Source organism: Seriola dumerili, unplaced genomic scaffold, assembly GCF_002260705.1.
Source record: "Seriola dumerili isolate Sdu_G_001 unplaced genomic scaffold, Sdu_1.0 BDQW01000011.1, whole genome shotgun sequence".
NCBI classification, from domain to species: domain Eukaryota; kingdom Metazoa; phylum Chordata; class Actinopteri; order Carangiformes; family Carangidae; genus Seriola; species Seriola dumerili.
The window spans coordinates 2,002,647-2,027,801 of record NW_019174266.1 but is presented as its reverse complement, the minus strand read 5'-3'; the positions used below and the strand labels follow the sequence as shown (position 1 = coordinate 2,027,801).

General features: G+C 41.2%; 1 long non-coding RNA gene across 2 annotated transcripts; it reads right to left on the bottom strand.

Annotated features, from left to right (window-relative positions):
- Positions 1-11,026: 11,026 nt before the first annotated feature.
- On the bottom strand, positions 11,027-15,327 carry LOC111224742. Of its 2 annotated transcripts, XR_002665239.1 has the most exons (7): positions 15,232-15,327; positions 14,768-14,852; positions 14,363-14,464; positions 13,432-13,565; positions 12,593-12,770; positions 11,885-12,000; positions 11,027-11,628 (listed from the first exon to the last, which is right to left on the bottom strand). It is a non-coding gene; the product is annotated as an uncharacterized LOC111224742 (long non-coding RNA). The 2 variants fall into 2 exon arrangements; XR_002665240.1 differs by lacking the exon at positions 14,768-14,852.
- Between the last annotated feature and the right edge of the window lie 9,828 nt (positions 15,328-25,155).

Genomic DNA, 25,155 nt, shown 5'->3' with positions numbered 1-25,155 from the left:
CACATGCGAGGAGGGCGTTGGCTGCAGTCGTTACATGATAGGGCAGAAAATACTGACTGACCCCCTTAAAACCACAGCTCTATTTACACTGGTCAAAAAAACACATTAACATGAAAGAATACAGCATTCAGTCACAGGCCTGACTTGTCGCCTGCCCGGCACTGTGCTGTTTAAACCAGAAACACAGCGACTACACCTTCTGCTGAGAGTGAGCTGCACTTTTACAGAAGCACCAACCTGGGGATGAGACATGACAGATCCATTTCGCCATTCTCCAGAGCAGCCAACAGCTGACTCTTTGAATCTTGGTTGCTGGCGACGAGTTAGCAAAGATATAAATGCTTTATCTTTTGCCAATATTGACAAGCTACACATGGTTGGCACAGATAGATTCTCCACAATTCAACAGTTCAGTTCATTATTCAGAAACCGTGAGTGCAAAAGTCTAATTAATTCAGATTTACTGGCATTGTAAACCAGCAAGATGGCAAAATGGTGGCAACTCCCTACCTTTGAAGCGAGCAGTGTTGAAGTCTGATTGTCTGTCTATTCCTAGATTATTCATATTCCTTTGGTTTGCAAGAGTCCACTGAAAAAAAATCAAAAGGGGTTTTCATAAAAGTATTCCAAGTTGTGAATATTGTCATGTGGAGTCCATTGCAGATGTCCTCTCACTCTGCCATCTCTGCTGTGGCTGCTTTCTGACTGACTGACTGAAGTCACTGCTAGCTTAAACCCCTGGACAGGAAAAGGTAAACCCCATGCAATAGCCCTGGCCTTGAGCCTTCTGGAAGGCCTAGGCCCCACCCACTATAAATCAAAATGTGATTGGTAAATTTACCTGCCTCTTTCTAAACAAAGACTTGTGGCTATTAGGGCTTCAAATTAACTGTTCTGATTTACTCTAACCTCACAAATCACTCATCATTTTCAGCAGCAGCAGGCAGCTGTTTTCAGCAAACAGCTCTACTGTGCACTGCACTACCTGCTTAGGAGATAGATAATATGTCAATGTTGTGTTTACAAATTGTTGTGCTGCCTGCAAATGGAGATCTGTTGATGAATGTTTCAGTATACGAAGGCTTATAAACTAGAGATATGATTATAGGACAAAAGCCATCATTAGCTCTTAGCCAAAAATGAATCCTTGATCTTTTGTCTGTAGTTTGCTTGACTTCATTTGCCAAGAGCAGTAAAGTATGGCAATCAAAAGCTTGAGCTCTGACTTATCCCTTACCACACCATGTTTATTTCATTTTCATGTCATTCTGGTGAGTATTCCCTGGTAAAGATTGAAAATGTATTGTTGAACCTGTCATTTTTGTGCGGTTCAGCTGGCCTGGCAGCGATCTGTTGCTGCAGAAAGACACATACCTTATGGCTGCAATTTTAATTACAGCTCACGATATGAGAGAAGACTAGAGCATCTATTAATTTTACTTTTTTTAATTTATTTCATTAATAATTACATTTTTTTATTTCATACTGATATCATCATAGACCGAGTCTCTGCACTAATTGATGGCTGCACCATAGCATTACACCCACATGGTTAGACCTCCCAAGCTACAGATACAGGAAATCCCCAAACATAAGATGTACAGATAATAAGGCACATTTAAATGTTTAGCTCAGAGGAAAAACATTTTTCAACATAACTCATACAGAGAATAGATTAACCTAGTTAGAGGAGTGCAGACAGTATATTGTCAGTTGATTTAATGAATCTGGGATTTATAGTCAATATTACATTGCTGTTCTAGACTGTTGTTCTTGTCTCCACTCTTCCCCTTAACCTTCCCTTACAAGCCAGCCTTTGTCTACAGCAGCTCTCAAAAATAAAAGTCATGTTAAAAAAGCTCAACTGTGGAATTGTTCATATTATCAGAAACCAACAACTAGGTAGACACAGATGATATGACGACGTGCGCTGGGTGAGCCGCATTCATTGGAACAGATACTATCCTGAAACACCGTCTCGTGTTGCCCCCATGTGAATCGTGGGAAACCTGACTCTAGCTTTAATTGATAGAAAATGCTAATCTCATCATGCAGGTGACATCTGTGAGGTGCAGTGCAGCACCATCACAGAAACAAATGCTTACCAACAGAAATAAAATCCTAAAATGAAATTTGTATGACTTGCTGAATCTATACAATAAACTTTTTCATCAAACAGAGCAGAGTTTATCCCAGCGCTCAACCTTGATCCGGACCACATGCTTCTTTGCTATGTTTGACTTACCCAGTTGGATGTTTCCCAGGTCACCGTTCTGGCATGAGAGGCCTGCGAGACGGCGAGCAGACTGAGCTGAGGGCTCCCACTGCTGCTGATTGTGTCAGGACTCACCTTGAGACAGCAAGGACAAAAAAAAAAAATGAGTCGAGGACAGAAAGCAGAGCAGTGAGTCAGAGAAAGAAATAGACCAAAAGAGCACGGTGGAGTGTCAAATAAGCATCACAACAGGACTGTGGCGCGGCGTAACATTAGGCAGTGTAGGGATTTGACAGTATGACACAGTGTGTCCCTGCATGGGGTTCACTCACATGAGCAGTGATTGGGGACAAGGAGAAGGGAGGGGGGCAGTTGGTTAAATAAGACCAGACAATACCAATACTTTCCCTTGAACAACATTTCCTGCCCTTCAATACTCAAATGGCTGAATCCAACAGTGCAACTGACTGACTGAACTTCAAGGACGCCGTTCGTCCAAGACCATGTCAGTATGAACTTTCTGATCATAGGTGATGATATGAGATACACATGGGAAATACAGTAAATAAAAAAACCTGAATAACTGAACGGAGAGACTCAACAAATGCAGATGCAGTTCCTCACAGGCGTCACTAAATGGTCTGATGTGTAAGAAAACCATGTGAATCATTTGCTATGGCCTTAACAGCCACCGGATCTCGATCCGGCTGAAGCGCTTTCCACCACCACTATCATCATCATCAAAACACAGAATGAGGGTATTTCTTTTGGATGAATGGTGTTCATCCCCCAGTAGAGTTCTACACACTTGTAGAATCTATGAGCAGGTGGATTGAAGGTAGTGGTTGTGGTGCATTAACATCTGTATGTGTCTTAAAATTGCCTATTAGTGAGTATTCATGACTTTCAAATAAATCATAGCCGAGGATGAGCAGAAATGTCCTCATCATGTGTGCATGCTGCAGGTAGAAGCAAAACAGCCACAGTATAAAACCTTAATTGGAGGAGCCATTTAGAAAAATCTTACTCATACCCTTACGTTATGTGCGTCTATTGAAACCTTCCTACATGATCTGTCAAAATTCTGCGTTCTTTCTTTGATAGTATTACATTTAACTGCTCTCCTCTCTCCCAGTTTCCCCTTATATCCTCTGCCTCTCCTCTTTCTCCATCTCCAGCCCTGGCCTGGTGTAACAGTGCAGCTGAGGCTCATAATAAGCTGTGGTCACACCATACATACAGTCTGCTCTCCGTCTGGATTCAGATGCCACAGTGGAAGGCAGAGGACGAGAGGAAGGAAGGAAGGAGGAGGGTGAGTTAAGAGGGGCAGAGGAAATTTGGGTCACGCTTGAAGCCATAATGATGGTATAATACACCAGCACAATCTCTGCTGCAGCACCGAATAAATCAAAAATGCAACACCCTTCACAGATAATAACTAATGGCTCCTCTCGACACCCCAAGCCAGTGCACAATATGAATCTGCACCCAACAAGTTAGACAAATGAATCCGACATCTGACATTGAATACCCTCAACCACACACATACACACGCCCTCACCTCTCAGATTGGAGCCAGTGACATTTCACAGCTACCTCCGAGGCACCCAAACAAAGATTGATCAGAGCAAAAGGTATCAAGCAGGAGATTATGGGAGCAAGTTCCCTGAGTTTCCATTACCGGCCTCCTAATCCGTTTATAAGGATACGTTCTTAATGGGCACGAGAAGTGAGAGCTGTGTGTATTGTGTGTGCGAAGGAAAGGTCGTCCATCATGGCCGGACCTCTGAGGAGGCGAGAGGACAGCGGGGAAGGTTAATCTCAGCCTGGATCTGACTGAAGCTCACATCTATTCAGTGTCGAAATCTCCGGTGACAATGCCGAGCGATTTAGCCGCTTTCCTCTTCTGCTCGTCTACATCTGTGATACTTATGCCAGATAAGAACAGGTCAGCCACCTGACACACTGCACAACAATATCATTGCACAATATCATTTTATTCCCCAAAAACTGAAATTCCACCTTTGGATGCAACTGCATCTGCTGTAGGAATGATTTAAAGGTGAAATCTATTATATTTCATTTAAATCACATAAGGGTTTGCAAGTGTCTCTTTTCTTATGTCAATCATTACTGAGACTCCATGGTTTTTTAAACAGGCAGAGCTGGCCTGGCTCAGTGTATTTGCTGTGTGTTCCCCCTATTTCCATCGCACTGTCAGCGACCCACTGGCTAAGTGTACTTGCTGCGACTACTTAAAGGCCCCTGCGCTACCCACTGGCTGTTTATTTTCTGGATGCACCCTAATCTCCCAGGCCACCTCAACTACCTACTGCCTCTGTGTATATACTGGGAAGTTCTCATTTCCTAGGTTCCCTAAACTACCCTACGACTCTGTGTATTGTCAGTGCACACGTCATGCTGGCAGCCCCCCCCCCAAACTACTCTGGGATTCTGTATTTGCTTAGAAGGTTCTGTAATGTTAAGACCACCTCAACTACCTACTTCCTGGTAGTTCCACTTCTTTTCTTTACCAGGAATACTCCGAGTTCCCATGTTCACTGAACTACCCACTGGCTCTACTTTCTGGAAATTCTTTAATTCCTAAGACAACATCTCAACAAACCAGCTACCTATTTGCATTGGCAAGAAATGCTCAAATTTCTCAGGTGCTCTCACCTCCTGTACCTGGTGGTCCTGTTTGGAGTGCTAATACACACATATTCTACTTACACCCACAAGAAAAATCTGAGTTGTGGGTGAGGTGGGGAAACCGATGGCCTTGACTGGCACACACGCACAGATTTCATACTGAAGGAGAAATTTTGAACAGATTTTGAATTTTCATTTGAAACATTTCGGTATCTCCATGTCTCCTACATGTGCAGCCTGTTGCATATTTAACCAGACAAGTTCCTGCTCTCTTTCTGATAGCTTGCGAAAAGGTCAACTCCCCATTCTGGCTTTGATAAGTGAGACTGGCTGTAAGAGTAAAAGAGTAAAAATGAGAGTTATAAGAGAATAATCATCTATGTTTTAATCCCCCTCCACCCCCAGTACACTTTTCCAGAGGTTTCTGGTGGAGGTCTACTCAGGCACAAACGCTTCACTATTCCAACAGAAAATCTGTAACTTCACACCTCCCGACTCTTCCATCACTGTCTGCCTCCACTGGTGCACAGGATACAGAGAAGTCATGATGTATTCATGAGCTCCACATGAATATGAAAATCTGAGGGGGGGAAAAAAAACATTCTTTGACAGATCTCACCGCAAAAATGCAATCTGCATGACACAATTTCAGAGCAGAGAGGTGTTGCAATATTTCTGAAAGCCTTCTATATGATATCAGAATGTGCACTCATTGCTTTGATTTGCCCAAAGACACAAGCTTTATGAAAATAAATGGCGTGTCTTTGAACCAGAATCACGGCAGAACCAAGTCTATTGAACGGCAGCCTATTTTAGTTACGTTTTCCTGAGGTGGAATAAACAAAAACACGCTATTCATTTGTGTGCTCCCTTGTGGTTTTTTCTGAACACCTACACTGGCACGGAGCTAGACACCAATGTGCTGCACACTGCTTTCATTAGGCAAGCATAAACTTCAGCCAAAGGCATTAGCTGTTACTAATTATTATAAACTGTTTCCAGTTTTAACCGTTTTCCACTTAACCTTATGATGACTCATATTACACTAAACAGCAGTAATAGAAGCGTCTACTCTGCGACCTGTATGTGTGTGACTCTGCCTCTTTTAAAGAAGAAGAACTCCCCACCTTCAGTGGGGAAAATACAGGAATATTTAATTTGTGTCAACCACACTTTACTGCGGCTACAAAACAGCCTAACAATTAAATCCCTCACTGTATTTTTATGTACGTGTTCCTTTTCATTCCCAAGCAAATACAAATAAAGCACACAGGGTTGAAACGGTGAAGAACATTCTGGCGTATTATCATTTCAATCTTTTATCTGTTTTTGGACATTTACGTGTGTATAGATAAATGTTGGTGGGTATGCACTCCTGTTGGAGCCTCCCTCACTATCTGCACAACCACAGAGGTATTATATAAGATACAAGGTGAAACTAGGAACAAGACACTTTCAGTGACAATGACAAGTTTGAAACTGCACCTTAATCTAAATCCACAGTATCACACAAAGATGCAGCAGCTTAAAGATCAGCAGCAAATTGAATTCTGAACATTTTTTCGAATTGGTTGGAAGTAAGAAGCTATTTTTTTGGGGGGTGTCTAGGGTTCCACCTTCTGCACAGATGAAAGTTAGGTGACTGACAATTTTTAAATTTTCTCTGTTGCCAAACTTGGTTTCTTGACAGGAGCAGGTGGCGGTGATTGTTGCTTGACAAACGCTTCAGACATTGTCGCGTTTACAAGACAGGAGGTTATAATGCGTCCTCTGAGCGTCTTCAGGGCAGATTGGAGGCTGCAGTGAGTTGCTATTGGAAAGTGACGAGATGGGCCGTGGCTAACTAGTTAGCGTGCTAACTTCAGTCGAATAAAAGAAGTGATAGGGACAAGAGTTAACATCGGAATTGCTTTCCACCACTGAAGACAACTATTGGTGAGTAAAGGAATGAAGTTTGAAGAAGTCTCACAATGTTTCTTCTAGACTGGTAAATAAACAGCTGTTAAAACTGACGTGGCAATGTAGCAATAGGAAAAACTTACAAATAGCTCCTTTAAAGTTTAAATTGTATGATTGGAGCAAAGGACGAGCAACTGTGTTAGAAAATATTTAGTTCTTTGATAAAATTCCAGTGTAAGAGGCTGTGTACATAAAATAGTAGAGTAGAAACCCCAAGAAACAGTACAGTTAGAAACACTGAGTCACTCACTGCCACATACAACAGTTCAAAGCGTGTCGACACTAAAATTTAGACTTTGTAGTTATCTGATAAAACAGAAGTCAGAAGTTCATTGTTAAATGAATTCAGCAAGTGCAGATCTGCAACACATCAACCAAATTTAGCTGCAGCTCTGATTCACGTCTTCTCCCCAGCAATACCAGCTCAAGCTCATATACTCATAGATGGATAGATAGATAGGTAGATAGATATATACTTTATTTATCCCCTAGGGGAAATTCATGGTTTAAAACTCATTATATTGTATTTTGAGTCATTGGCCATTTCAATCTGACAGAAAAAACTAAACAAAAAACATTAAAGGAATACGTCAGATGTGTTGATATGAATATGATCTGAACGGGGCAAATAGGAATTGGAATTTTTGCAAACAGGTTATCTAGCAGATGACCAATGTTAGAGGCACGACTGCCTATAAAGTCAAAGCAAAGATGCGAGTTTATGTGAATTTGATCTGATTAAACCCAGCGCACAAATGTGTCAGTGATACCATCTAGTAAATCTGAAATGCAGCCATTAACATCACGTTCATCATGGATTGATGAGGCCCTTTAAGGCAAAATTCTACAAAGGCACATTTTTCTGCATAGCTCTTAATTAACTGACACCGAGCTGCCTCTTACTATTAACATGTGTTGGCCAAACATGTGACCAGCATGTTCATTCATGTACGCAGCTCACTGGGGGCCGAGGGTTACGTCCCTGATGGGTCATTTTCAGGAGATGAACAAATCAACATGACCTGGTTAGCAGAGAAGCTGTTGTAGCTGTTGATATGAAACCTTCCTTTGATCGCCATCTGCACAGCAACCTGAACAAGTGTGTTCAGAGCACCGTGAAAGGTGCAGCTCCCTCTGGACCTGCACACTCGCAGGACGGCCTCCTCAGGCTGCACAAACATATTTATCTCTTTTAAGAGATGCCCCGACTCTGCTTCACTCTTCACAGGTGCTGGACATATTTTTTTCCCCTGCAATACTCGGGAAACATCTGTGGACAGCTGGATGTTCCTCAACTCCCCTCGGAGATCAGTTAAAAGCAAAACAAGAGCTGCCTGCGGTCACAAAGTCTAGTCAGTCAGTCCTCTATGATCGCTCTCTGCACTCCTGTCAATCACAGCCCTGAGTCACAGCTTTCTGCAGGGACAGAGAGGGAAATGAGACGAGAGACAGAGAAAAAAAAAACCCTCTTTAAAATCCCTTGTGGACGTGTGAAAGCAACTCTGAATGTTTTTCTACCTGTAAAAGGACATATGCAGCACGATGAGCAACTCCGCCAACAGCCAGTATAAATAATACAAAGCCAAATTAAGGAAATCTCAAGAGTGAACACCTGCAAAGCCTTTCAGCTCGGTCTAAGGACAAAAACATTTGCACTGAATTCAGCTCATTTCAGTGGCAAAAATGTCATTGAAGGGAAGCTTTTCTGTCAACTTCAAATACTTAACTTTTACATTTGAAACTGTGCCGTTGACCAATAATGAAAAAAAAACAAACATATTTTTGCAATACTATACCTCAATTTTAAATGATTTGTGAACTTTGTCCTGCAATAAAATACACCACAGTCCATAAGTTTGCCAAGCATCATGATGTCTGTTCCTGAACCAGAGCACATCTGAAAACAAGATGATGAAAACTGCAAATAATTAGTTTGTTGCTCCCAGAGAATCAAACACTCTGCAAAGTGAATGAGAACATCTGTCTCAACTGCAGCAGAGAGAATGAAGAAGGTAGAAGGGCAGGAGGGAAGAGAGGACTGCTATCCTCAGACAGCCAGAGGGAGAACAGGACTGAAAGATAACATGTCAGTGAACAAACCATAAAGCACATCACAGCCCAAATTTCACTCCGTACAAGAGACTATAAAACAACATCTTTGAACGAAATGTTCCACCACGGCCAACATAACCACCTCCTCCTGTCAGTGCACACACACTGAGCAGCCTGCTGCTCTCTGGTTGCTATAGCAGTGGTGTCAGGCTACAGACTAGTACAGTCAGGTTCAGTCTGACAGGAAAAGTGCCCAGACGGAGGGCTCTGTTCAGCTCTGTGACACAGCCTGACAGACAGCTCGGCTGATGTTGACGGCTTTGGGAGGGTTGAGGGGGGAAAAACAAAAAGAAGCAACAACTGGATTGACAATAGCCGGCACTAAAGATGACTCCCATGGTGCTCTGAGATGTCTTTAAGTTAATGACAGTGGTCTGCCATAAACAAGACCACGCAACCTTTGAGGCGCTGCTCTAAGAAGAAATCTGGTGTCGGTTCACAATTAAAGAGATGAATAATTGATTTGTCTCTTGTTCTACATCGAGTGAAGTCACCGAGCGCCCTTCACAGCGGACTTTGACTTGAATGCAAAAATAATCTTTGTAGAATGCGGTGAAGTTATTAATCAGTGTTCCCAGCAGTTTAAAAAAAGATTAAAGGCACTGTGAATAATGAAATCATTTACACTAATTTACTGCAGGCGTTTCAATTTTTGACATTTGAATAGCACCTTTCATGCCAAACTTTGGGGCGAACATATGCACACAGATCAATAACAGGTAAGCTCTTCCACAGCACTCAGACCTTTGAGGTCAAAGGTAACGTTGCTTCTGACTCCAGGCAAAACTGCCAGTCATTAAAATCAGAGGTTCATCTATCATACACTCTCCATTCAGTGTCAGTCTGTATCAGAGTCAAGAAGTACAGGATCTAAACCCCGAGTTAACTGAGGATCACTATATTTTTGACCTGTCATCACACAGGTTGTACATTAAAGCATTACACTGGCATCAAATAACCTAACTTACAGGTATGGAAAGTCTGACGGAACATGAACTTTTTAAAATTTATATACAATAATTGAATTGAGTAAAATATTGTTTATATGTGATCCCTTGTTATACGTTTTTATACTGACGTCTGAACAGATTCTAAGTGCTGTAACATAGCTGCAGTCCATTCTTAAACATTGTGAGTGTGTGTGTGTCAAACCTAACTGCATACACCTTTTTTCCCCATCAAGAAGCCTAAATATCCTGAAAGGATTGTCAAGCAGAAACACTTTTCTTGGCAAACAGACTTTGGTAAAAGAACCTCTTAACTACTAAAGCAATGTGAATATTCAAAATGGGGATTTGCGAGTTTGGTGAAGGAATTACAGAATCAAAAGATTTGTGGGAACCTGCCTCCAAGACAAAGGTTTTATTCACAGTTGTAGCTTTGGCCACTGAGTTTTCTCCCTGCAGGAACTGCAGACATTTTTTGTGTGGAGCCTGTAACAGAAACAAACCAGTGAAATGTGTTTCCTTATTTCACATGGGACTGAGGCAGCACCAGGACAGATGCATTTTTTCCCCAGACTGGAGGAACACTGATGTTCAACTGCCACCTGGTGGTTAAAGACATGCTGTACAGCAGAGATTGGAGCGCTATGGAAGGCACCAGGCCGTCACTTCTTTGTCTTCAACTGGTCTGACTTACCAATAGTATGCATATTAAAATTAAAAATATAGCTAAAATGAAAAAGCAATTCTACAGCTGAAGTTGGATTTAAATGAAGTATAGTAACTATGGCCCCCCCACCCAATCAAGTCAACGACTAGAACTCAATCCATGTGAAAGTTGGAAAACCCATATAAATATACCAGTATTTGACAGCTGTGGCTAACGGTGTTGTCTTGTTGCACTTAATAAAAATGCAGTTCCAATTTTTCCCCAATTACCTCCAACACAAAATAAAAACCATATTAAAATTTTGTTCAATGAAATGACAAAAGCACAAAAGGTTGTTTTAAAAGGTTGATAGACTCTTTATGTTCCAGTCATGTTTGGTTTGTCCCCAGTCTGTTTAATAAAGTCAGAATTGGTTGCCCCCCCCCAAAAAAAAGGAAAATTATGTTTTTTTAAAATTGTTGCCTTTATTATTACTGAGGTCAATGAAAAGCATATGGATTTTATGTCATGTTGCCCAGACCCAGCTTCAAAATGCACACATTATCAAGTCTGAGAAGCTGCTGCTGGCTGACAAAACCTCTGAGAATATTGCAGATATTTATGATGAGCTGCGGCCTCTGATGATGCAAGAAAACCACAAAAACTGCAACACCTTCAGAGGAATCCACTGACACTGTGAACCCCTTCCAGTCACCACTGTAAAAAACTGCCAGACTCAAAAGGATTACTGAAAAGTTGGATGCCATGACAACAGTGTTAGAAATACGCTACCGGTCAAAAGTTTAGGAACACCCCATTTCTCTAGTTTTTAAGATTGTAATTTAAGCAGTACATTTTTGATTTGATTGAATTCTGTAAATTAAATAAAACAGATGGAAAAATGAAGGCGGTCTGAATTAGCTAAACTGGATTTCCTCCTGTGTTCCTCACCAGCAATAAGCTCACAATACAGCATATAGAACTGTGAGATGTCTTCCCAAGGCACACAATGGTCAGTGTTGATACTGAAGATGCTGTGCAGCACTGCTGATGCCGTTAGCTTCTGACATCCTACTCTGGTCCAACACCTCGTCCATCTGCACAGCAAAAAAACAGAAGAGATGGGTCTGTCTTCAGAGTAACAGACAAGACTGAGCAAAAATGGAAAAGTTTTAGTCTTGGAAAATTGTCTTCAGTAATTTAAAGCAAAAATGTTTATAAAAACAGAAAAAACAGCTCAACAGATATTTTTTTCTATCATTTGTTTTAACTCCTCTTTTACAGAGTCAGACTAAATTTTTCACTCAGAATAAAAATGCATCAAATTGATTAAAAAAGAAAATATGTCCTCACCTGTGTAAAAACCTGCCTGCTGACATTCAGGTCCCCAGACAGAATCTGGGCTGTGACCAGCATTAACACAGGCAGGATTTGGGTCACGATGATAAGCAGTGGGAGGCAGACAGAGCCTACAAAGAGAATCATCAATGTCATCAATGGGCCAGACAAAAATGTATGTCATCTCTGATGGTCATTTTGACATTACAGGTAAACCTCATAGCATCATTGCTTGTAGTTTACCAAAACCACAATCTGATGTTAATATCACAGAATTTTTACACTGAAAAATAGAGGGGGGCACACAACAAAAATTCTGTTAAGGAACTGCATATTTGTTATTCCAACATTCAAGTTACAATATCAATATCCTGTTTCCATGACTTAAAAGTGCAATTGTGACTTCTAGTTGGACTGTCCAATATTGATTCTTATCAGAATGACTCAGTTTGTGCCTCTTCACAGTGAATGAGGTGCTCCTGCCCTGCAGATGCTTCTGGTTTGACATCGAGTCACTGAACTACGACAGAAATCAGACCCATCTCAATATATAGCCGAAGGACACTTAAAAGCCATTTGTATTTCTTCTGAATCTATGAAAGTGCCAATTTAAAATCTTACATTTTTTAAAGTTGGGAGTTCAGTGCTAACAGCAAGCCCTCCTTATTAGTTAACATAAAAGGTTTAGGACCTTATAAAAGCTTTTAGTGGAAATTCACATACAGGAACTATGTCGTTCTGCATCAGACAAGATCAGCTCAGGTTGTATTGCAGCAGCTCAGGGACCAACAGCAGGAGACGTGTGCAGCAGGCAGAGGTCCAGGCTGAACTTGGGTTGTGAGTTGCGACTGCACCAGTGGCTGCTGCTACCGGGCTGGTAGTTTTCTGGGTGTGAGAACACCTGCAGGGACAAAAGGAGGGAGACAGAAAGAGGACAAAAGAAATTTAAAAGCAGACTATGACAAAGTTAAGGAAGTAATAAGGACAAAAGTATGAAAAACACTATTGTGGGCAGTTTTTGTTTCCCCAAAGAAGCCAACTATCAAGTGGCCTAAGTTTTAACTGGATCATTGACCAACAGAGCAGCTGCTGGCTCATGGAAGCTGTTAAATGATAGAATAGAAATGTATCAAGTCATTAACACAGTAAGAAATTAATGTGCTAGACAAAAAGTAAAAACAGCTTCTCACTGTATGTTACCATTGCCAAGAGGTCACTGAGCATCTCTGACATCAAGCAGACTGAAAACATGATTGGTGTGAATAAAAGCCATCATTCATTTTCACCAATAACCAACAATCTGTTTTATGCACTCAAAAATTCACTGTTGTCCAACTTCACATGGAAGTTACACCATGTAAAATATGACAGGTTTAGCTATGTTTTTGCATTTCTCATCTTTATTTTGTGTCTTTTTGCTGTGACCTTTTACAAAGATGAGACAATCCACAAAAGAGGACAAACAGGTAAGAGAAAGGATTTGCTTTTCATAATTTAAAAAAAAAAAAAAAAAAAAAAAAAAAAAAAACAAGAGTTAGTTGAACTAGGTTGTTTTTGCTCACCAGCTCTCAGGTTTGAGTAGGCAGACTTTATTCCACACAGTATGAAGGCAAAGCTTTTGCTGGCAGGATACATTTTGTTCACAATGGCTCCAACATCTTTCCTAACCACATCTTTGAAGTCTCCCATCTGCAGGCTTGGAAAGGAAGAGAGCAGAACAAAAGCACAGAATAGTAGGTCAAGACATGACAAAAGAAAAACCTTTAAACACTGGCCCACTTTTTTCCCCCCTTTCAGTTTTTGAGTGACTCAGATGGCCCCTGTGCACAATGGGTGTCATCACAGGTTGTCAAGGACAGGTTTGCTGTGCCACTGCAATCAGCAACCTGACTAAAAGTGCAACTCATCACTGCCACACCCTAGTGGCTCTCTAAAACACTATTAAGGTATTGCACAACAAAAAAAGGAAAGGCATTTCAATTGCAACCCTGTGTGACCCTAGTTTCCCCAGTTGAGTCCCCCACTTTTTAGAAAAAGGTTCCTGTTAAACAGTCTGGATGAAGGTCCATACAGCTTACAATGTAGATCAGAGTCATCAAAATACCTTCCGATACAATGAAAGTGATTCAGCTTAATTTATCAATCTAAAAGACGAGCAGCTATAGTGACTGCCATAACGAATTCACTCAGCTGTCCAACTTCCAATACAAGTAACTATTTTGCATGAAGAAATGTTACCGCGACACATCGTTTGTCAAATAAAATGCATCCAAAAAAAAAAAAAACAAACTAGTGGACAGAAGCCAATAAACTGATTAGGGTACATGACAGATATTCTTTATTATCTGAAGCAGATGCTTTCCTTGGAAAACCAGAGTCATTCAGGGACACTCGTCAATAGCACTGTGGGTGACTAAAAACAAAGTAAGAAAACCCTTTGGTAAAAGCAAAAGAAATAATTATCCTAGTTAGACAGCACATTTAAAAACAAACCTTGAGAAATGAAAGAGCTGGGCTTCAGGTCAGTAAGCTGATAGTTAAGTTCTGCTTGAGGGAGGGGGAAGTGGAGCTTGAGAAACTCCACAGTACAGCATCCTTCCACACAAAAACGAGAAAGAAACAAAACAGAAGGCATTAATACATGTTCTAAAAAAAATAAAATAAATATGCATAACACAAACTCTTTTGACCAAACAAAGGGGGGGAGTGGGTTGAGTCAGATGGCCCCTGTGCACACTCTGTGTCCTCAGGTTGGGTCGGATTGGGGTGCTGATGCCACTGCAGCAGACACCCCAACTGATTAGTGCAACTCATCACCCTCACCCGCCAACACCCCCCCGACTCTTACATGCAACGCCCTGTCGGAGACACCGACATGCCTGTTTTGTTTGTGTATACCTTGCGTGCACATGTCTGGTTCGCAGGTAGCTTCATCCAGTCTGTATCATCTGCCGTGACTGCTAGTCCGGAGTCTGTTAAATCACTGCAATGTGGGAAGTTGGTCACAATTAGCAACACCTGCGTAAAACGACGGCCCATGCAAGGCAGGCATGTTAGCCACGGCCATGCGCATAAAACGTGGCCAATCTCGGTTTTTGAAATCTATCGTAAAGAAACTAAAACAGGCCTATGTGGCAGTGGAAGAAACAGGAATGGTTGGCTGATAATGTTTTTTCCTTCGGCGTCACATACAAACAGTTACGTTGGTTAAAGCAAAAGGCCAACTAACGAGCGCTAGCCGAGTTAGCGAAATTGTTAGCTGTTAGCTATGCTAGCATCTTACATTCGCTTCAGTTTTTAAAATGTTATAAAGTTCTTCCTAAAACAAAAAGGTAAACCAAAAGCACCTGAATGATACTTACAAAAACCGAGCAGGTATCAGTGTCACTCTTCTAATAAACATTCTTTCTTGAATTTCTTGTTCTTCTTAGCACACCGTTGTGTCCTCATGACAAGCTTTTTTCTTTTCTGGTTTTAAACAAGTGCGTCGGGTAAAGCTGATCGCTGATTGGCTGAATCAACGCCAGGATGGTGGACGTTTATTGGACAATTGATAGCTATTTCCGCCAATGACAAGTTCTATATCCGTCACGTGCACACAGTCGCTTCACAAGAGCAACAAAAGTGATAGAAGCCCTGCAGTCTTTGTCTTTTGCAGAATATATACATACATATAATATTTTGTATATATTTTGTTATATTTTCTCTGTGTGCTTGTGTGTAAAAGCTGTGAGTAAACTTTAACCCCTGGATGTAGTAGTCTGGCAGGTTATCAGAGACATCTATGGTTCTCACTACTCACCATAACTGGCCAAACTTCCTCACTTCCTCATTTCCTCACAATGACATTAAAATATATGTTATCGTATTCTTAATTAAGTCTGAATGTGGCATATAAACAGGGGCTCATGGGGTGAGTGAGGTAGTCCAGAATTAGTAGTGTCTATATGGTATAACCCTATTAAGATTCGCAGCATTGCTGTATTTTTGTCTATATATTTATTTGTTTACCTTTTATTACATAAGATACCAGCTGAGTCTAGGTTGTGGTTCAGGTTGTGCCAACTCTTGGGCTGAACCTGCAACTTGCTTTACATCTTCTAAATCATGTTCTTTCCTCCAGATATTGTAACACTCTGCCTGAAACAAACTTATTTGATAGTAGAAGTTATGTACTTTTGTGCTCCGTTGGTTCTCTAAATACTACAACATCTGCATTTAATTTATTGCTATATATCATCATCGTGTCGGATAAGGAAGACATTTGTCTTAAGGGCAGTAAGTGCACAGATGAGTGAGCCAAAAGTTTCATTGAAATGCAAATGCAATTTTATATTAAAAGATAGCAAAGGGATAATTCACTATATCACACAACACAGCTTGTTAGTACTGCCATGGAAATACATATACAGTCTTTTCATATTTACACATCAAGTGACAACCAAACAGAAATCATAAATACCTCTTTTTGTTAACTTTACAACAGCTATACGCGACCAGTATTTCATAAGATAAAAGAGCACTATTAAATAACTGGTATATTCCCTATCATTTACAAGGCTTGGAAACACAGTGGTTAAAATAATCCAGCAAAAACAAAACAAAACAAAAAAAGTTCTTCTCCAGTGAGTAAAATTAATACAAGTCTAAAAACGGTCATGAAATCCCTTTGTACAAAAGACTATACAACTGAATCAACGCAATATCTTCAACAGAAATGTTTTTGCTTATATCAGCATGATAAAATCTGTACAGTTTTAGCATTCCTGCAGCAGAGTTGGAGGGACTGTGAGCCGGGATGATTGGTTACTGGGTCGCTGTGATGCTCTGTAGGCCTACTGTCAACCAACCGTCAGAGACCGTAGTTATGTAGCTGCCAAGACCCTCTTTCATTGGCCTCAGTGCTTCGTCTAGCAGCAAATCAGCAAGTTGCTGAGCTTGTAGCAGATACTTCAAAATACATGGTTCTATAAAGTCTAACTGATATATTTGTCAATATAACAATATAGTATTTCCTTGTACCATATTTCAACAACAGACAGAATTGTACTCTAAAGGTAAAGCAATGCATAATATCTTTACTTGTATTAAATTCATTTTTCATTAAGTTGTCAGTGATATATTTCTAAACTATAACCCTCACTGTCTGATGGGGTCAGACATGCACAGTGTTCCTAATTTACCCATTTGTTATGCTGTACTGTGGCAGACACTGCGAGTGCACCTACATTACAGATTTAGAGTTGATGGATTAAAACTCAAATCGTGAAAAGAACAAATGTTCTCATTTACCTCTAGTAGTGTTTGGTCACGCAGATACTTTTGGTTGTACGTGCCAAGTTTCCTGATAGATTAGCCTCTGAAACTTGCAACTCCCCCAATAAAACAGTAGAGAGCCAAAGTGGAACTGAAACTTCTGTGATTATGTTCCAGAAGTAAGGAAATCTGACTCAAAAATCACATTGAAATTTGTAGTGATGCAGATATCTATCAATCTAACTCTAAACCACAATCCTTCTTAATATTATCCTGTTCAGTTAAGTCAATTTGTTAAAAAAGGTATTTTTTTTCTTTGTTTTTTAACAAAGTAAAGATGGGTGGCAAATTAAAGGAAAAACCTAAAAACAGGATAACAACACCCCCATCCATAGGACACAAGGGGTCACTGAATGGTTTCACGAGTACGAAAATGATGTGACTCACATCATTTGCTATGAGCTATGGGAGATTTTGGACCGACATGTTCAACAGTGCTCTCCACCATCATCATCATCATCATCATCATCATCATCATCATCAAAACACCAAATGGGGCAATACCTTCTGGAAGAATGGTGTTCATCCCTCCTGTACAGTCCAGACTCCAGAGACGTAGAGAATCAATGCTGTTCTGGCAACACGTGGTGGCCGAACACCTTACCAAGACATTTATGTTGGTTTTTCCTTTAATTCATTACCTGTCTGTAGTTGTTCATTATTATAATATTTCTGTTTGTAGCAGCCTCAACAAAAAAAAAAAAGTACCAACCTGCATGCCTAAGACCATTGTGGGTCAAAGTACCAAGCTATAAGAATGGACAGGGAGGGCAGAATGGCATATACTTTTGTTATACAGCTGGAATTACAGCTAAGCTAAAGGTGGATATCATGGCTGAGGGAACAATGGTGACGACAGTGTACAACATGCACTCTTGCACTCAAGGAAATACTTTTTTTAGTTGCTAAAAAATGAATTGTTTTTAAACATGTCAAAATTGTTCAAATGTTGTTCAATTGTTCATGTTCAAATTGTAATAGTAAGTGCTCATAGATCATCATTTATCTGGATAGAAAACCCCAGGAACCTGAACCATATATATATATATATTTTTTGGAAAGACCAATGAGAGAAATTTCCAATGCGAGATTGCACTGAGGAAGTAGTTCCACAGTAAACCCCAGTGTTTGTGGGCAGGAGAAATCCCAGAGACATATACAGTATCTATCAGCTGGGTAAATAAAACCACAACTATCTGCATGGCTGAACAGCAGCAGTGGTAAGTGAGAAGATATGTTTTTTTTAAGATTTGGGTGACCAAACCCAAGTAAAAAAAAAAAAAAAGAATGTACATTTTTAAAACCTCTGAGAAAAATAAATATATAGGTTGAAGGAGGAAAAAGAATGAAATGTTTGGCACTTAGGCTGTTACTTCATCGCGGCTTCCTCTTCTATGCCCGAGGATCAACAATGGTTGAGTCACAACTTTAAAAAAAAAAAAAAAAAAAAAAAAACACACACACAAAAGGCTCCTTTCAGTTTACTTTTGCTGAGGATGAATGGACTTCTGCAACCAGCTTAGAGCACCAGCTACAGCAAGTCCTTGCTTGACCCGTTGGAGGTTGTAAAATAAGGAATCAGAAGCAGGTGTCGTCACTGAGGTGGAGGAAAATCAACGATCCGTAATTAAGATACATCTCTACTGTAGTGTAAATGCAGAAACAAGTATGGAGACTCTGTGAAGCCCCACCCTTTGGCACTGTCATAAATACAACTCTTGAAAACCCAGGTCCTGCAGCACAAAGTTCTAACACAACACTCCCACCGTTCTCTGGAAGTCAGCAAACCCACTCTACAAGTACAAAAACGTTCATAAATAGAGTTCATAAAGACATGAGTGGTATTAGAGAGAGCATCATGGTTACATCATCCAGGGAGTATGTCATTTTAGCTTTGTCCAAAAAAAAAAAAAAAAAATTCACAAAAAATAAAGGTGAAGTTGTACACAGAGAAGCGTCCGTCGCATTCAGAGTCTGCATCCTTTAAAAAGGCTCCAGATAACGCTCGTGTCTCTCTGTTCACTTCCTCCCCAGAGTTATTTGCTTTCTTATTCCAGCATGCTCATTAGTCTATCATTTTTGCCTAAAGGCAGTAGCACTGAGGGTACTGTTGAAGGACTGTACTGTGTGTGTGTGTGTGTGTGTGGTTGTGTGTGTGTGTGTGTGTGTATGTGTGTGTGTGTGTGTGTGTGCGCGCACAAGTAGGACGGAGCCCCATTTTCAGAGACAGGAGTTGTGTTTATGGGAGCTTAGTTGTGTCTAACCAGGTTCATATGTACCGTTACTCTACATATGCAAATGTTACTGTGATTGTACCTATTTACCTTTGTGTTTTTGTACCAGCTATAAATACAGGTATGTGTGTGTATGTGTGTATTAGGTAACAGAGGTTTAGATAAAGCACAGAGGGCGGCGGCGGGGGAGGGGGGGGGCCTCCCTCACACTTCGCTCTCGGTAGAGGGCTTGCGTGTGGAGGTCCAGCCAGTGTCGGGCAGGCTGTGCTGGGCGTGACGCTGCGGGGTGATGGCTGAAGGAGTCAGGGTGGTTATGGAAGAGCATTCGGACGCCTCCTCCTGGAGGAGCTGCTCCGTCTCGCCATCATCTAGCGAAGCACTGCTGGCCTGCAGGGACACGGTGTCTGTGCGCATGCAGGTGTGCAGGCCTCCTCTGGACGGCTTGATCTGTTTTAGGTCGTCCCAGTAAAGCTCCTCATTGGACAGGAGACACACGCCTTCCACAATGCGGATCTTTTCCTTGGTGTAGCCTCCGTCCACTCCCCCCTGGACAACGAGACTCAGTTAGTCTAGTCAGAGTGACGGCCTCTGCGTATGTCAGCAGTTTAAAGGAAAAATCCACCCTCAGCTTCAAACTGTTCAACTAAACAATTCCCAGGGGTCGAATTATGATTTTGCGAGTCTTTCCTTGATTTCTTTCTCACATGCCCATTTCTTTTTCTCTATTTCTTGCTTCCTTAATCCTATCCCTTCACTCTTATTTAAAGAATAGTTATAGTTGATTGATGTTAACATCCGTTAGAAAAACATCAAACACCAAAATTTGAAAAGTTCAGCCTGTAAAAAGGTGGATTCCCCTTTAAGGATTAATCAGAGACAAACTGCACAACACCCCAGAACAAGATGTCACCTTTAAACACAACCCATGCACAGCAAGTTGGTTCCTTTTAGTAATGCTGCTGTGCTTTCTTCTGGAGTTAGTTAGTTTTTCATTTTCAGATTAAGGTGCTACAGGTATATAATTAGCATAAACAAAAACACCAGGCTGTCAGCTTAAATCCACTGAATTGGGGGATGGTGTTATTTTTCCAGAGCACATGGAGCCAGGCTACAGCGCTGCATATAATACTCATGGAGATGATTCAGTCAACTGTTGCACAGGAGTAATTTGGACAGTGTGTCTTCATCTCCAGCATGAAAAAAAACAACAGCTCAGCTCACATCAGTCAATGTCAGTGTTCTTGCCTGAAACTGTTGGCTTTATGATGCTCAACATGTTGCTTATGGTTATTCCAAGGCTTCACAATTAATTTGAGAGATATATAATACATGTAGCACCTTTAACATTATCTATCCACACATTTAGATCGCCTGCCTGTTGAAATGTCAGTTTCACAAGGAAAATAAAATATAAATATAGTAGTAAAAACACTGACATGCTACTGATCACAGATCTCAGAAACAGCACCAAAGAGAGAAATGATTAATTATTGGATAGCAGACTGCATGCGGTGAAAGACAGAAGAAATGAGGAAAAACAAAGAAGGACAAGTCAGAGAAAACACAACTGGAGAGGACACGACTCCTCCATGCTGTGTAACTACCTCTCCACGGGACAAGTGGGTCAAAAGATAAAGGGAGAGAGGGAGTTGTAGGGATGAGAGAGCTGCAGTGAGGGAGATAGAGGGGGAGGAGAAGATGAGCGCTGGTGTCTGTGACCTGCTCATGTCACAATCCATCACAATCAATATGACCAGAGACAAACAGTGAAGTCATTTGTCTCCGTGGTTACCCACCATACAGCTACACAGTCTGTGATCATTCTGAGAAAATATCATGGATTCACCTTAAATCCATTCATCTACTCAACAGAAAAAAAAAAAAAAAGTCTGTCGCTCTCACTTCAGTGTCCAGTCTGTCTGTTACCTCTTTCTTATATCGAAGCTGGTTGTATATTGGAGGCTTCTGCGACGCCTCGATCTTCACCTCTTGCGTGGATGTCCGGTAGGAGGGGTTACTGTAGGTCAGGTTGCTCACTCCTGGGTCAGCGAGCGGTGAAGTTTGTTGAAAATCAGCACGTGAGTTTGACGCTTGAACTATGTCCGTGTGGTATGAATGGAAGTATGGTTCGGGGTCTGTAAGATCGGGGGGAACGAACAATGGGAAAGTGTCAAGGCGAGACTAACGCGTGTAAATGATCAAAGCAGCCGCATGAGGATCAGAATAGCCAAGATGGTCAGAATCCAAACCGAGTCAACTAGTGGAGTATGGAAGGCCTTCACTGCGAGATAGCACACAGATATTGAAGAGCGGTGTCGTGTTACAGAGAGCAAAATGCGCAGTGGCTCTACCCACTTCAGTCGTGACTGCTGATCTGAAAGAATTTATCAGTGTTCAGCATCAGACAGAAACTCGAAGATGGGATTGCTGCAGGTCTACACTGTGTTTCTCGGGCGTCATCAAACCTCTAATATGATGATACTTCTGCAATCTCTGAGTAACGAGTTTAATGTACTTGCAGATTGTCGTGTGAGGTTAAAATACTCCCATTTTGTAAAGAAAACATCAAAATAAAGCTTTTTTTAATCGATTATTTGTTGTCTGCATTCAGTTACCTGTTTTCACTCTCTTTATATGAAGGCAACTTGAGGCTGTTTTTTGAAATGTCTATGTAAGACAAAGTAATATTATATATTCATGTCCATTTGAATTTAATCCCCCTTGGTGATGGAAGTTTGGCTGACCTTCAGCACCCATACTTTTGTTTGCTTTTTCAGGTAACTTCCATGTTATTTGTGCCCAAAGTCAGCGCCATGTGCAGAGCTTTCAGAAAAAAAAACACTTTCCCAGTCATTAATGCTTGGTGGTTGATGTGAAATGATGTTTACTAAGTTTTGTGAAACGTAGTAATTTACTGTACCTCCCACAGTGACGATAAAAACATCAATTATTGTAAGCCTCCAAGAGCTGTTATTAATGTTGCTAGCACTAGTACCAACAGCTACACCTAAATTTCACCTAATAAACCAATGTTTCAACTTTATTATGTTTTGTAGTTGTTTAATAAAAAAATAAAAAACTTTCCAAGAACCAGCTAACAGTCTCTCTCGCTTCCAGTCTTTGAGCTGACGCTCGGCTAAACAGACTCTCCACCTATTTCTGTATCTGACAGCATGGAATGAAGATGAAATACATGGATTTTTCTCTTTTTACTGTAGGTAAGATGTAAATGTGAATTGCCCAAATGTCAGACTGATTGCAGATGGTTTTCCATGCAGTGTGATGAGAACGTTTGGTAATACTGACGCATGAGAGCCGCACCAGTTGGCTCGACGCAGCCTCTAATCACTTCAGGTTCTTGTCAGTTGCAGCTGAAAAAAAAAAAAGAAAAGACAGAAATGCAACAGGACTGTACGTTAGGAAGACTCTCTTAATTATTAGCTGGAAAAGACGCTTATTAAGTAACAACCATTCTATAGTTTTCCCTGAAGATAACGCTCTGCAAGGCCTTTTGGGAAGAGTGGTGTAAGCTTGTGTAGTAATCATTGCCGGGCTGAAAAAAAACCCCTTCATTGTGTTTTGTGTAAGGGATGAACAGTACATAAATTATTCTCAGTGGGAGTGAGAAAACCCTCCAACCTCTAGGACTGAAATAATTCAATGTTTTTTGATCAAGGACAGCAACTTCACTCCTCCATTACCTCTCACACCGTAATCTTCAAAAATTTAGTCGAACTACGTAAAAGAGTGACGGAAATCTGGAAACATCTCGTTCTCTGTTCCTTCAGACAAGCAACTGATCACTTTGAAAAGGAGCTTTCAATGTAAACAAATAATTCACAATGGACAACGGACTACTGACCAGTGCGGTCCTCTGTGCGGAAGCGTCTGTGTGGAGCTTTAGGGATGCTTGTTGGGGGACAAGGACCATGCTGCTGGTTCCTTTGGCAGGAGAGGTAGTGGATGTAACCTGAAACTGATAAACAACAAACATTGTACTTTACTCATGTTACTTTTCGTTCAATTCTATATCTTTTTTTTTTTTTTAACGGTGGCCAAGATAATCCTACTAAGAACATTTCCCCAAATTGGCCAACAAGTACAGGATTTTGGTTTCCTTATGGTCGAACATGAAAAACAACAACCTTGTAACAATCATGGTGGTCACTCACTGGGTTGATCAGGGTCGCTCGTCTGGTTCATCGGGCAGGCACACACAAAACTGTTGGTCTTTGCGAAGCAGAGGTGAGTGCAGCCGCCATTAATTCACGCCACAGGAGGTTGGTCCTGAATTGAGACGAAGGGGAACATCACAACTGCAGCAGAGAGTCTGATTTAATTTTAAAGGTGCATTTTGAGGATGTAGTTTGTGGTGTTTTTATGGGAAATATCCTTTTAAGAATCGCGAAAACTTTCATTACATAGGCTGAAAAAAAACAAAGAAAAAAGATCCAGTTCTCTAACCAGTTCAATAGTGGGTTAATAACTGCTTAGCGCAATTGAGACTGATATGAACATTTTAACGAACTCGACAAACAGACACAACTAAAGGCTATAAAATTCGAATGTTATCAGCTGAGATTGCAAGATCTTTTTCACTTGTGTTCTATATTGATTAAGGTATTCTTTGGTGTCCCTTTCATATGGTGATGGAGGTGCCAGGAGAAAAGCCTCCTTACCCGCTGTCCTGGTGAGGCGAACCACTGATCACATGTTCCATGAGGCCCTCACGTTGGCCAGCAACCGTTTCCTTGTTACGGGCCGGTGTGTTTGTCCACCCGCTGGATGGACTTCAGTCTGCAACGGTCCGTCCCAGTAGATTCCAGTCGGTCTTGTTTGCGAGAGTCGGGAAGAAAGGGGGTTAGAGGGGCAGGACAGACCGCTTCAACTGGGAGAACGAGGGAGAAGAAGAGAGGAGAGAAAAAACCAGACAAGGAGCGAGGACGGGAGGAAGAAAAAGGGAAGGGAGAAGGGGAGGGAGAGAGGAGGAAGAAAATGAGGGTCAGAGTGGAAGCGAAGTAGAAGAATGATGGTAAGGTCGAATGAAAGTCAGTATGAGCTGGAGGATCGAGCAGACGACCAGTGAGAGTTCTACACGGTGAGCCGATGAGTGAAAGAGAGCAGGTGAGTGGAGGAAGGAGGTCAGCCCACAGCGAGAGGGTGAGGAGGTTGGGGGTCGTGGGGGTAGCCTGCGTGAAGGGCGAACGGGTGGGACACCGGCTGACAGGACCCCGTCTACGCAGTTTCCCGGTTTAGGTTCCGAACTCTCGATCCTGTCCAATGTGGGCGTCAACCCAGAAGATCCTGCCATGAAAACTCATGGACTTCATAAACAACTTGTATCTGGTGTCTGGAAAGTGTCTGTGAACACACTCTGACCCTGCACTTGTGAGGGCCTGTTACTATTACAAGTACACACATGTGTATTAATACACAAGCGTGTTAATGGAGCTATGGAGGTGGACAATAACACCTACAGACACAGACAATGAAAATCCATTCTAGTACAATAGCTTTGTAATTCATTAGCTGTCACTGTTTGTCAGTAAAGTTTTTAATAGTCATTTTTGAGTTAGACTGTTGATGTCAATAATGTGTTGATGCATCAATTTACATTATCTTAGACTGTTTAGTGTATTTCAACCTGCTATTGCATGCTGCTGGCGAATCATCATATACCTTTCTATATTGTACCTAAAAGTATGAAAAGTTAACATTGTGCAGTTATACAAGGCC